This window comes from Lithobates pipiens, unplaced genomic scaffold (genome assembly GCF_037356315.1).
Source record: "Lithobates pipiens isolate NorthernLeopardFrog02 unplaced genomic scaffold, aLitPip1_a1.2 Scaffold_19, whole genome shotgun sequence".
NCBI classification, from domain to species: Eukaryota; Metazoa; Chordata; class Amphibia; order Anura; family Ranidae; genus Lithobates; species Lithobates pipiens.
Window position 1 is genome coordinate 151,683,728 of NW_027507764.1, and position 14,944 is coordinate 151,698,671.

General features: G+C 42.7%; 1 protein-coding gene across 2 annotated transcripts in view; it reads left to right on the forward strand.

Moving 5' to 3' along the window:
* RAB5A (RAB5A, member RAS oncogene family) overlaps nt 1–14,944 on the forward strand; it is an 84,120-nt gene that overhangs the window by 45,591 nt on the left and 23,585 nt on the right. The gene's annotated exons all lie outside the window — the stretch shown is intronic.

Below are 14,944 nucleotides of genomic sequence, written 5' to 3' on the forward strand. Positions count from 1 at the left end.
GGAGTTCCACCCAAAAATAGAACTTCTGCTTTAAGTACTCATGACCCTCTGACATGCCTTATTTGGCATGCCATTTTTTTTAACAGGTGGGCGGGTACCTAGTTTTGACAGGTACCCAGCTCCCACTTCCTCTCCTGCCGCCGAGCAGAAATTCCTGGAAGATTGCCTGGCCTTTTAAGGCAGCGCGACTCGCGCCCGGCTGTGAAGCCACAAGCTATCACAGCCAGGAGCCCACACTTGCAATGCTGTTGGAGAGGAGGGAGGCTCCAAGCACCCGCATCGCTGGACGGTGGGACAGGTATCTGTTTAATAAAAGTCAGCAGCTACACATTTGTAGCTGACTTTTAAATGAGTGGAACTCCGCTTTACGTGTGGAAGAACTAAACTATTGCTGCACCTAAATTCAATGTTTTTGCAAGTAGTTAAATTACGTTTGAGTGACTTTCATAAAATGAATTATCTTCAAAGCAAGATCATGTGGACTTGAAGTGCATGTCAGTGCAAAAAAAAAATGGAGCATATCTCCCCATGTTTTGTCCCAATACCCTGCAAGTACAGAAGATAGGCTGTTAATCTGCAAAAATGCAATTCGCTCCTAATTTCCTTCTGATGACTGACGCCACATAATCGTGGCATGGAATAGTGTCAGCCCTACCCAGTTTTCTATTGTTAAAGAGGAGTTCCACCTATTTTTTTAGTTTATTAAAAGTCAGCAGCTACAAAAAGTGTAGCTGCTGACTTTTAATAAACAAACAGACACTTACCTGTCCCACAGTCCAGTGATGTGGGTGCCTGGAGCCTCCCTCATCTCTACGGTGCCATCATAGCAACTGTGGGCACCCAGCTGTGACAGCTTCACGTCTGGGCATGCACTATGTGCGCGCTCTGCTATGGGCCAGGCAATCTTCTGGGACCTGTGCCGTGTCCCAGAAGATTGCTGGCATGGAGGGGGCCACCTGGGCAAGAGGAGGAGTCGCCTAGGCGGCTGAGAAGAGGAAGGAAGAAGGTGGGACATGAAGTCCCACTAAAAACAAAGGTACCCCCCCAAAAATACATGCCAAATGTGACATGTAAGGGGGCGAGGAGTGCATAAAGCGGAGGTTCCACTTTTGGGTGGAACTCCACATTAAACCACATAATTCTTTCCGCTCGTTTCATCTTCAAAACATAGAGACTAATTGCTCTATAGTTCAAGATAAAAACGAAGTAGTCTATTAAAACAAAGGAGGCATATACTGGACAGCTCTGAATTTCAGACACAGTCACTAAGCAAACGAGACATTCATGGTCAGGTTTTCCATATGTTTAAAGTGATCACATCTGAAGAGAGGAGAATGTCAAGCTAACAATAGCCTCATATGATATTCAATGCCAGCTTAAATAAGTTAGTTGAATTGCAGTCACAAGGTACTGTACTTGGAAAGCATTTTCCCGCAGCATGGGCCTCACACCATTATTCATTTTTATTCTTAATATTGAAAAAAGGCTTCTTTCAAGATAAGTCCAAACTTCACAGTGTATGACTCTTTGTATAGTTTGTGAAGAATCAAAGGCATGAGAGAACTGTGCATGAAAAATGTTGGTGAAAATATATAGCTGCGACATCAACTAAACATGGATAAAAGAAAATTACTGTGCTCTGCAGTGGCAATGTTTCTGGCCAGATGTTGATGCTGACTAATCCAGCAATATTCTCAAGTAGGTGTGTGTGTGTGTTTTGTTTGTTTTTTCTTTTTTTCTTTTTGACAAGGTATTTTTTGTGTATGCAACAATCCTCTGATCCAGGGTGTGCTTTTTACACAGCTCTTGACTTTTGACTCCTATATGGAGCTCTGACTTGCCTCCCATTATCTAGCAGTTTAATAAGGTGCTCAGAGTAGAGTTTAGTATTAGTCCTGTTGTTCAGAAAAACAATGATCCTAACAATGTGCCAGATCTGAGGTAGGTTTGCACCAATACCACTTTAACACTGAATACTGATACCTTTTTTTTTTTTTTGCAAGTACTCACTGATGCCAATTACCGATACCTATCGTTGGGGTTAGGAAGTTGGGTGAGGGTGGGAGAGTTGGGCAGAAAGATGCAGTACCAGGGCGTTGGGATGGAGCAGTACCAGGGCGTTGGGTACAGACCACTCTGAACACTGACAAAGTACTCTAAATATTATATATATATAGTGGTGTGTGTGTGTGTGTGTGTATATAACATATACGGTACAGTCAATGGACAGACTGGTCTGTCTGTATATACTGCATGGTGCTGGTGTATAAGAACCGTCTGTAACCTGCTCGCACTCTACTGTACATACTACACTAATTTGTTTGCTGGACTTGCTCCCCTCAATACTCTGTTCTGCTTCCAGGAACACTTCCACAGCTGCCTCACACTATAGAAACACACATGCTGATGTTGTTTAGCCCCTTGCCCTTGGCGACCCACACGTTCTCTGTCATTGGGAAGCATCCAGCCAGCTCTGTCTCTCTGTGGAGGAACAGGAAGGGAGGAGTTATGACATCACTCACCCTCCTTGTTTACAGAGGCAGGAGAGGATTGTGGCAGTGCTGCATAATGATAAAAGACAGCCAGGACCAGGAGTGTCAGTGTGGCCAGCTGTCAGACTGTTCCCACTGTGCTGGGAAGTTTCCTGCCCCCGTGTCCTGGTGCCGTAAATGGCACGTACTGCTTTGAACCCCACTAGAGGAGGAGACCCGCCCCCAGCTGACATCACTTCTGTTATCGGGTTTCAGTATCGGAGCATTTTCGCGAGTACAGATACTCGCGAAAATGTCTAGTATCGGCACGATACCAGTATCCGGTGCATCACTAATCTGAGGTCCAAGAAAGATCAAACATTGCTGATATGACATTGCCCTGCAGTGTATCTCAAACCTATTGAACATTTTTTGGGAACCTTTTAAAAAGGGCAAGTGTTAAATGTATTGTAATATAACAAAACACTGGGTCTACGCAAAGAAACATTAAATATACACTACCAGTCAAAAATGGCAGAACACCCCCCCATTATTGAAATGTGCTAAGTTTAAAGTGGTTGTAAACCCTTACAAACCACTTTGACCTACAGGTAAGCCTAGATTAAAGCTTACCTGTAGGTCCAAGCAATATCTCCTAAACCCATATGGTTTAGGAGATATTTGCAGGCGCACTGAGCGCGGCATTCTCAGCGACGGAGCTGCCACGCGTGTCGGCTCCCGTGCGCATGCGCGGGAGTGACGTCATCGCGGCTTTGCCGAATGACAGCGGCAGAGCTGTGAGACCCCACCAACAAGATGGATGCGACAGACTACAGGGGACAGCGGCGACTTCGCTGGCTCCTGTGTCAGGTAAGTGACACATAATGGGCTACTATGCGATGCATAGTAGTCCATTATGCTTTGCCTTTGCAGGGAATGAAAGAGGAAGTAAACTCATCAGGGTTTACTTCCTCTTTAAATCCAGTGAATAACTTGAAATGATACAAAGGTAAGCGGTAAACTACTAAATAAAAATTGGCATAACAAAAACTGAATTTTTTTTTTTTGAGTTATACAAAAATGTATTTACAGGGAAGAAGTAATGGGATTAAAAACTCAGCTGTTCTGCAGCAATATACGTAATTAAGCCTTGAAAGTTTGCGCTAACAATTCCTGCAGGTGTCCCAAGATTTCTTGAATACTTACAAGCTCTTTCTGTATAAAAGCAGTGTTGAAACAGAGTGTTACTACACCCTCTTGGGCAATATTTGGACAGTATTATACTGCAGGAAGTAGTATATTGCTCTCAAAATAGTAAGAAAAAGGCAACCCTTAAAAATTACAAAGAGAGCCAAGGTGTCGGTGAGTACAGTTTAGCACTTGGAAACTGGAGGAAACTGACAGGGGGCAGACTGGCAGACCAAAAGCCACAACAGAATCAATCAGAAGACAACTTTTTGAGAGTCAAACACTTGTGTGACAGGCAGCTCACAGGACAACAGCTTCAATCACTGCTTAACACTGATCAAAGTAAGCAAGTTTCAGTTTCCACTGTGAAGTGAAGACTTTGAGCTGCAGCTGTAGGAACACCATTGCTAAGATGACAAAATAAGAAAAAGGCTTGCCTGGGCCATGAAGCATTGCCAATGGACTCCTGAAGACTGGAAGAAGGTCTTCTGGACCAATTGATCAAAATTTGAGGTCCTCGGTTCATCACACAGGGTTTTTTATGCCGTCAAGAAGGTGAAAGGGATGGTTCCTCGTTGTGTGTGTGTGACCCCAAATGTCAGGGGCATATCTGCCGCGAGGCAAACAAGGCATTTGCCTTGGGCGGCAGTTTTCAAGGGGAGGGGGGTTGGATGCCGCTGCTCCCAGGCTCCCTCTACCTGCCACTTCACCTGCTGCAGTGACCCCCCACAAACCTGATGCCTGCAGCTGTCAGCTGCCCTCCCACCGACTTTGGGGGCTGCAGGGCATCCATAGAGGATCGGTTTGTCTAAAGTGATCCTCCCCTCTGCTGCTCCGCCCCTTCCATGCAACTGTTGGCCAGCTTTCCCACTTCCCCCTCCCACCGGTTGTAGCAGCTGCTAATGCGGGAGTGGGGGGGGGGTCTGCTCCTTGCAGCGGCTGGCTGGCTGGCTCTCTTGCCTCCCCCCTCCCACCGGTTGCACCTGCTGCTACTTCGGGAGATGTAGCTAGGCAGTTGCTGCTCCATACAGCTGCTGCTAGTGCGGGAGATCTGGATGGATTGAGAATGGGGGGGGTGCGGAGGGGCTGGTAAAAGGTAAACCCGCCCCTTTCCTGAAAAAATACAGAGAATCGATTGTTTTACCATTTGTGAATGAGATATAGTATAGGCAGTTTACTTATATATTTCATTTTATGAATGAATAGGAGTCTCTCATATCCCAGGCATTGCAAGGCTGACCGTTACAAGCATGACTCCCACAAGCAGAGGCATGATGGGACTTGTAGTTTCGCAACAGCTGGAGGTCTGCCAGGTAGAGACCCCTGCTCCTATATAGACTCCTATCTTATTCATCCACAGTACAGCTCAGGCTGCAGAGAAAGGGACTTCCGTCTTCAGTTCCTTTCTCTGTTTAGACCTCTGATGTCTAGCGGAAAGGAAGGGGTGGGACAAGTTTAAATGGGGGTGCCCTGTTTTAGTCTTGCCTAGGGCAGCGCAAAACCAAAATACACCAATTGGCCAAATGTCAAACGTGGATGAGAAAGCGTGATGATCTGGGGCTCTTTTGCTGCATCCAGAGTCGGTGACTTGCATAGAGTGAGTGGCACTTTGTAGCGCCATGCAATATCCTGTGGAATATGCCTAGTTGGTGAGGGGAAGGGTTCATCCTACAGCAAGATAATGACCCAAAACAACTCCAGGCTTTGTCAGAACTACCTTTGAAGAAAAGAACAGGATGGTAGGCTTCAAATAATGGGATGGTCAGCAGAGCCTCCAGACTTAAACCCCATCACGCTGGTTTGGGACGTGACAGAAAGGTGGAAAGCAAAGCAACCTACAAGTGCAACACATTTGTGGGAACGTCTGCAACAGTGTTGGGAAGAAGATTGCGAACAGTATTTGATTGCTGTGGTAGAAAGATGGCTACTTTTGATGAGTCAAAATGTTATTACATTTTGTTAATTATGGAAAATGATGCTACGATTTCAGAGTACATTGAGATATTAAGCTGCATAAATTTCAATTAAAAACTGAACAAAATGGGGTTGTGCAAGGCAAATAAAAAGGCATAACAGATATTGAGATTTGTATTTGTCATTAAACTTTTGTTGACTTGTGGTAAATAACTATGTAGCCTTTTGTTAAAAATTATAATTTTTTTTAGAAATGATGGAATAAGCATGGCTCTGGGTGGAGTCTTGCATTTGTGTTTGTACCCAAGTATGGATAAGAAAATGCATAGTTGCCTGCTGAAGTATATACAATGTAATAACTGCAGGAAGCAGCATATTTCTAAGGGTAAAGCAGTACATTTCCAAAGGGTGATGTAAGGCTCAGACATGTGTCCCTAACTACAGGAAACTTCTCTGTGTGGCTACATGTGATCAGCGGCGGCCAGTGTCAGCCTGTCCTTAGTTTATATAGGCTGAGCTGCCACTGGAATCTGGTGGCTGCATAAAACGGCCGTGTTAAGGAAGCCTAAATTCCAAGAAAATATCGGCCTATCTTTAATGCACAGCATGTGCTGCTGGATGCTGTAGGTTCAGTTGAGGGCCAAAGCTCTCTTCATTACAATTTGCTTTTTCACATTTATTCCTGCAGTAGTTATTTACTATGACTGCTTTACTAAAGCAACCAAAAATTTTAATTTGGTTAGCGATGGCCAAATTTTAGCATTAAACTACAGATACAATCACGTCATTGTTAATCATATGTATACTAACTGTATTTTTCCACAGTAATTGAAAAACATGTCCTGTATTTTCCATATAAAAAACACATTTAGAATCCTGTATATGTTGTGTTTTAGAATTTCTGTTGTCTTTATATACTTTGTCCTGCTCTGTTGTAGCATTGCATTACAGAACAGTAATAAATGGGGATATGATCTAGCCCTGGAGACATGTCCTCGATTGTAAATCTCTCCTGTCCTCTGTCAGGTGTAGCTGGCTCCTCTATCCTCCCGGCTGAAGTCTTTTTTTTTTTTTTTTCTATGGTCGTGCAGGACTTTGACTCAAATTACCCAGTTGTTTGCTGACTCTAATCAAAGAGGATCCGAGCACATTCCATGCAGTCTCCATATTCTTGAGTCATTCACATCTCTGTTGGATGAGCTTTCCCCTGAGTAGCTGCAGTTGTTTGGCTCTTAATGTGGTGCACACCATCCTGAAGCTAGAGGATCAGTCTATTGCATCCACCCTTTCTTTTTCCAGCTTTGGGTTGTTACCTTTGCACCTGTTTTCTATAGAAAAATTGGAAGCACTTTGATTAGCTGGCTTTTGTATCCAATCCATTTGTTGCGGATTTTGTTGAGAAGTAGTTTGTTCTCAGTGGATCTGGCCCTGTCCCACCGGAAAAATTTGACCACTTTTTCCAATGGATAAACTTGCTTTTAAGGACCCCTTCAATAAGTGGTTAGACGACTGTTCCAGAACGGTTTTCCCTGGCCTGTCCTACCTTGCAAAATCAAAATGGAAATATTCACTCGTGCAAAGTGTCAAAACCAAATCGCAAAACTGGGTTACTCCAGCTAAATGGCGTGTGTAACCCATAACAGAAGGTACTTGGTATGGAAGCTGCGCTACCATATTATGTGTACCATAACTATAAGTGCATTTTAAGTAGTAATAGTGCATAAACTTGTGCAAATACAATAAGTGCAAAAATGTCATCCAATTGTGCAAAGTGTGTGTGTGTGTGTATATATATATATATATATATATATATATATATATATATATATATATATATATATATATATATATATATATATATATATATATATATATATATATGTATGTGTGTGTGTATATGTATGTGTATATATATATATATATATATATAATATTATAGTGCTTTCTAATGCATAAAAAAGGAACAGAGCAGCAGCGTTTTTTGATCCGTACTATCGGCAGATCATTTCGGTGCTGGGACATGACGCCCATCTTGTGAGTGGTCATCATTTTACTTTTATGCACATTTTAAATAAACGGTATTGCACTATATCTCCTATGGTTTTGTTTTTCCTCTAAGTTGGATCCAGCGATGTGGTCTTCATACCTCCGGGTGTTACAACATTACTCAGAATCCTTGTAGACTTGCCTAGGTGTAAACCTAGTGGGTCCACATTTGTGAGTGAGCACCCGGGTGGGAGCTTGCATGGGGATTTACAATAATATATTTGCATGTGCATGTAGCACCTTTTTTTTTTTTTTTTATAGAATTTCCTTGAGGAATTATCTTCACTACCCTCACTGGGAACATATTTGTGTTTTTATTTTTTGGACTTTTTCTTCGCTGATGGTTTTTACAGTACTCTATTGAATTATTTATGTACAAGCATTTATGCACTAGAAAGCACTTTATGCATACATTGCATATACTTATGGTACACACAAAATAGGATAGAGAAGGTTCCAAACGAAGTTCCTTCCAGTCCTAACTTGCACCTGATTCTGGCTGTGATTTTACTTTACTGAATCTTCTGTGATTGTTCAAAATCCCTCTCTGTTCGTTAAACATGTGGAGCAGATGGCTGTGACATAAAATTTTAGCTGCGATGGTTTGCTGGACGCCTCCAGTCTTATTTCTTGAGTATGTCTCCTGTCCGTGCATGTACAGTGGGAACGTTGACTAAAGTGCCGCATGGTTAAACTGACTTGAAGCGTTGAAGCTGTTCTGAGATGTTTTACCAACATGATCTTCGAGGGACAGAACCTATTCAGACCAGCTCTAGATGTTCTCTCATCAAGGATGTCACTGTCAGCAAGGTCACTTGTCTTCCCCAGTAAAAGAAGTCTAAGGAACAGATGGAGAAGTCATCTCCCTCTCTGAGTATCCCTTTCATTTCTCTACTTTCGTAACGTAAAGGTCGTTCAAGCTTGGCTCCCACTAAGTCTGGCACTCCACATCTGTCTGATCCTCAGGCAAACCTTCCTCCACATGAAGGCATGCCCCCACTTTCCATTGTGGAGGGGAATGTCTGACCTTTTTAAGCTGTTTGGACAGGTTGCGTTACAGATGCCTTGGTACAATAGGTGATGTCCCATGGCTACCAACTTGAATTGCATTCCCTGCCCCGTCCTCACTTTCCCCTTTCAATTCTCCTCTGTGTCCTTACAAACTGACAGATCTCCATCCAGGCTTTTTTGGACCTTCCGGACAAGGGTGCTATAGCTCCAGTCCCTGCTGTGGAACAATTCCAGGGGTTTATGCCAACCTGTTAACCATACCAAAACCCAAAGGGGCATTCGCCCAATCTTGGACCTCCAAAGCATTGAATATCTACATTTGGATCTGCACATTCCAGATGGAATCGGCCAGATCTGTCACTTCCTGACCTCGCCAGGGACTTTATATGGCTTATGTGCCTATCTTTTCAGCACAACAGCATAATCTAATGCTGTAGGACCACTGTACTACAAGTTGTTACCCTGCTTATCTTCTGCCCTTTCAATGTTCATCAAGTTGTTGGCCTTTTTCTGTTTTTGTGGTATCTCTACTGTGGAATACTCAGACAACATCCAATTAATGGTTCCTTCCTCCAGTAATGCTTTAGATTCTCCAATTTTAAGTTCAAAATTTTCAATGCATTAGCTATCCAACTTTCTCTCTGCTTTTTGCATGAGCATCTTGGAACTGTTTGTAGATTTTGAGGTGGCTCCCTTATGTCCAATTTCACTACAGACAACTGCCACACAGTACTCTATCATTATGGAACAAATCGATGGGTCTCGGGGCAGGCCAATACCATTTATGCCAACTACAAGGCTACCCCTGTCTTGATGACTTAAAAAAATCCAGCTGTGAGATTGGAGTAGGTATTGGGGAGGAGTCCTATGCACCTTGTCAGTGCCGGGGAATTGGTTGCTGGAGGAAGGTGGTTTGACTGTCCCTTTTCAACTTTGAACCAATTTATTTGGCGAGCCATCTGATCTGTATTAAATCTAGCAACCTTGCAGTGGTGGTGTACATGAACCAACAGGGTGAAATGAGAAGTCACGCTGTGGCAAGAGGTGTAGCTTGGATACTTTTCCTGAGCAGAACGTCACAGTCCAGCCTTCTCTGCTGTGTACATTCAAGGTGTAGACAATTGGCAGGCAGATTTCCTGCTTCTTTTAATGCCCTTTAATGGTAAAGTTGTAGTTTGAGGTTGAAAAAGAAGACATGTCCATCCAGTTCAACGTGTGTGTGTGTGTGTGTGTGTGTGTGTGTGTGTGTGTGTGTGTGTGTGATTTTTTTATTTTATTTTTTATTCTCCAAAAATTCTCATATTCCTATATATTGTGCTTCCTGAGGAAATCGTATAAAACTTTTTGAAGTTGTTTACACTCTCAGCTAGTACCACTTCCTGGGAGAGGGAGTGCCACATTTTTACTGCTCAAGTAGTAAATTTCCGCAATTTTAAGGTTAAATCTCCTTTTCTCCTATTCTCAAATAATGTCTGTGTCCTCTTCTGGGGCCTTAGCATACATAGTTTATTACAATTACTGGAATCTGCGTAATTGTTGCACAGGTTCTAAGGCAGAGCCCTTTCCCTGAGTCAGTGATTTCTGTGATGCAAAAGAAATACGCTTCCCACAGGGCTTACCATCGAAAGTTGAAGGCATACTTTTTTTTTTTTTTTTGTCAAATACAGCCAGGTAACTAGTAGGTTCAGAAAAAAAACTAATTTTCTTTGTGTCCGTACAACTTGGGACTGGCTAAATGGCATATAAAGAAAACAAAGGCCAAATGTCAGCAGTTATTTATCTGCTAGTATATTTAATTTTAATACTTTTGTATGGTTTGTTTATACAAAACCTAAATACAAAGGTAAAAGAACAGTTTCCATCTTTTCTCAAATAGAATTTAGTTACAATAATAAAAGCAGTGAGTTTTAACACAGTGTTAAAACCCCAGACAAAAACTTTAGGTCCGGCCATAATGCATATATAGAAGCCTGCATTCTCCAAGTAATTCTTTCTTAACTTAGCAATCGAGTCATCCTGCAAACACGACAATATTAATCATATACTGTGAGGGCTTCAAACTCCTGGTCATCGTGGGATGCATCAGTATTATGGTTGCCCTCAAAGGGCCAGTTGTGTCTGTAAGACTATAAATGTATCTACTCCTTTATCTTATTAAATAATTGCATCTGCGTTCAATCACCACTAATTTTACTAGTAACATAAATTTTTAATAAAATTTAGATCTTCTATAGTTCCCTCTGATATATAACACTAAGCTCCCCAGTAGATGTCCTTTTTAAAAATATGCAGTATAATAGCTTACTTTAGAGCAACATTCGGCACTCAGCCTACTGCCCGCTGGGCTTCTGTCCCAATCTGATGGCTGCAGAGAGAGAGGTGCTGGCAAACTCCCGCTGATGTCAGCCGAGGAGGGAAGGAGACCATCGGGCAGTCACGTGAGCCCCGAATGGCGTTCTGAAGCAAGCTATTATACCGCATAGTTTTAGAAATGATATCCACTGGGAGCTTAATGTGTTATAATAGACAGAACTATAGAAGCAAGAGGGGAGGATTGGGGAGATGACAGGCAGGAGGGCAGAGGGAGACGCAGGAGAACAGGGCTGCGGCTGACACAGGCACGTGCTCTGACCATGATGCTCAGCTGATTATCATGGTCACCGTACAGAGGGGAGGGTAGAAACTGTCAGGATCAGCCAGGTATTTCAGGTGATACAGGGGGCCAAATTATACAGCACAAGCTCTGTGTTGTGTAACTTGCTTAAACCAGTTGCTGCCCGCCCACCGTCAAAAGTGTGGCTCTCGTTCAGGGACAAAGTCATATGACTGCGTCCCAGAATGGCCGACCCCAATCTCTGTAAAGAGCCGTGTCCACGGCTCTTTAACTATGTGATCAGCTGTCTCCAATTACAGCCGGTCACATGTAAATGCGAAGATGCCAGTAATCGGCGATCCTCGCCTCACACTGACAGTGTGTGTGGCGAGGTGAACCGATCAGCGGCATCTCCTCGCAGGGGACAACAAAACATGTAATCGGGGCACTGATCATCAGTGCCCTGATTACATTATAGCGCCAACAATCATTATCTACCAGTGCCATCAATCAGTGTCCATTAGTGATGCCAGTCATTGCTGGCTATTGGTATTGCCCATCGCTGCTGTCCATCAGTGTAGCCTATACGGTGCCGCCTATTAGTGCCACCTCATCAATGCCCACCAGTTCAGTCTATCAGTGCCGCCTCATCAGCGCACATCAGTGGAGGAGAAAAATTACTTATTTACAAAATTTACTGACAAAAACAAAGTAAAAAAACATTTTTTTTCCAAAAAATTATTTTTTCTTTCTCTATTTGTGTGAATAAAATGATAAAAATGTAATTTGGGTACAGTGTAGCATGACTGCGCAATTGTCATTCAAAGTGCGACAGTGCTGAAAAATGGCCTGGACAAGAAGGGGTGTAAGTGCTCTGTAGGCAAGTGGTTAAAGAAACAGGATCAATAATTTTTATTTTATTTTTTTGGGGTTAAATTCTTTAAGAATTTAAACTTTGAAAGGCAGGTACAGACCGGCATGGAGCCAACTCAAACTCCTGCAGCAGATAATGCAAGTCTGAAAAGGAGGTTGGCACACAGATGGTATCATCTAGATGAAACTTTATTGGACACTGCCATGGTGTTCTGTCTGATAAAAGTTGCTTGTGGATGATAACTTTGTGCAACCCTCCTTCTCAAATGGCATAGAATTGTATTCTCATAATTGCAAGCAGATGTCCAGAGCATCCCAACCTTTTATGTCAAGAACCCCGCCACCATCAGAAGTCAAGTCCCCCAGCCTCTCTACATCACAGTACACCCCCTTACCTTGTGCTACTGCTAGGAAGAAGCTGGGCCGGAGCTGGGAAGCAGAAAGTATGTGGGCTGGAGTGAGCTGCTGGAGTCTGCTGAATGTTGAGACCAGGGAATGCGGAGAATAAGGGGTGCTACAGCTACATAGAGAAGAACATGAGCTGTAGGATGAGTTCTGTCCTCTGTGTTGCTGACTACTGAGGTGGGGGGCAGAGATGCACTGTATATTTTCAAAAAGGGAGCATAAAGCAGTACTCCTATATAGGTGTTGTCTGGTAGCTCAGTGACACCACTGCACCCAAGGTTTCCAGAGTAATGCAGGGTTTTGTGTAGTAGCCCCCCAATGGAAACCCTCATCAGTTCATATGTGCACTATGTCTACAATAGCAATCATTTCAGTGAAAAAGGAGGCAATATTGGATTTCCAGTGCCTCAGGAACATCATCATAGCCACCAACAGTATGTGTAAGCGGATAAGGGACCGTTTTTAAATTTCAAGGTTTAAAAGTGTTAATCCAGGAGAGTGAGTCAAAAGAAACTGTCACCTCTGAGGCAATCTTAAAAATCTTATTCCAATAACTTGTAAGGTATGACCATAAAATATTATAGATGTTACCTATTTGACCACATCCTCTCCAACAGTCTGGAAAGATGCTAACACTGAATTTGTAGAGAGGTTGTCTGGGTAAGTTCTCATAGGTTAGTGCAGCATGTAGCTTTTAAATATGGTTCTTACGGCAGTAGACCGTTGGAAAATTGAGTAGTAGGTGCCTAGCTCAGTTTCCCATTTCTTGAAGGGAGATGGGCATAAAATACAGCTATACCAGTCAAATTGTTAGTCTGCATAGGAACATCCCCAAGCATTCCAGGACAATTATCCCCTTACATTAGAAGTTTGTATAAAGCAGTGCACAATTTGCATAAAGCATTAGTATTTGCACCTAGAAGAATGAAACTCCTTTTTGGAAGGGTGTAAAAGAAATTTAGAGCATCGTGGGAGTATAAGTCTCCAACTTTGTTGGATTCCACCCATTTTCCAGAAGTGAAGGTTCAGATCTGGGATAAAGATTGCATTAAAGTGGTTGTAAAGGCACGAGGTTTTTTACCTTCATGCATGAAGGTAAAAAACCTTCTGTGTGCAGCAACCCCCCTAATACTTACCTGAGCCCCTCTTGATCCAGGGGAGCCTTTGCGTCTCTGGAGACTTGCACTCCTGATTGGCTACTGTCAATCACAGCCAGTAAGCCAATCAGAAGATGGAAGGGCATGGCCAGGCTGCAGCTCCGTGTCTGAGTGGAGACACAGAGCAGCAGCTTGGCTTGGGTGCCCACCTAGCAAGCTGCTTCCTGTGGGGGCACTCGGCAGGAGAGAGGGGCCAGTAGTGCCAACGGGGCACCGGAGAAGAGGAGGGTCAGGGCTGCTCTGTGCAAGACCACTGAACAGGGCAGGTATGACATGTTTTGTTGATTGTTTTATTTTTTTAAATAAAAAAACAGGACTTTCATTATCACTTTAACGTTTTTTGCCAGGCTTTAATAGAGGCATATATAGTTGGGGGTAAATGTAGTGGTAGTGAAAGGTGGTCTGTAATGCTGAGCAAACCTCACATAAATTCTTATCTGTTATGTTGTAAAGTGCTGTGCAAACGGTTGTGGCTATATAAATCCTGTATAATAATTTAAGGCTGCAGGAGATTTTTCAGCAATAACTGCTTATTATGGCTGTTTTATTTTTTTTAAGCTCTCAAATTAAAGATCTTAATGTATAGGTAAGCGGTGCTTCCCAAAACATACATGTTTAAAATGTATTACGTTTATATGCTTTTCTGTGAGGAGCTTTGGGACCTACAAAGGGTTTAAATAATATTTTATTTTTTACAATAGTGCTTCTTTAAGATCAACACAGTGGGGGATTCTGGGCACTTCTCTCTACTCCTCATTAGGAGTATAGTAACGACCTCCTGGCTGGTAAGTGCAAAGCACTGCATCAGTTACTTGAGAACCCATTCAAGGTAATGCAGACAGAAGTGGTTTTCTAGGAAGAATTTAGTGGTTTTATATATATATTCTTTATTTTTTCCATCGGGGATAAAAAAAAATGAAATAAAATGCCAGGCATTAAGACCTTTTTACGCCAGAAACCTCATCATCTAATTATTCTGCATGTCAGGTACTCCTCAAACACATGATTTCTTTCAACTAGCTAAACTTATTTCAAAACTTGTCTTCATATGGGAATGCAGCGAGCCTGAAGTGGGAACGAGATTTTGGGTGCCCATTGTCAGAGGAAGATTGGGATTCAGTCCACATGATTCACAAAAGCTCCTTGAACGTAAATGTGCAAGAGAACAGTTTTAAAACGAAGAACTAGATGGTATTGTATGCGTCTGCAATACTTAAATTCTATCCTGAAGCTACTAATAAATGGTGGAGTTGCAATGCAGATGTGGGAACCCTGATCACATTTGG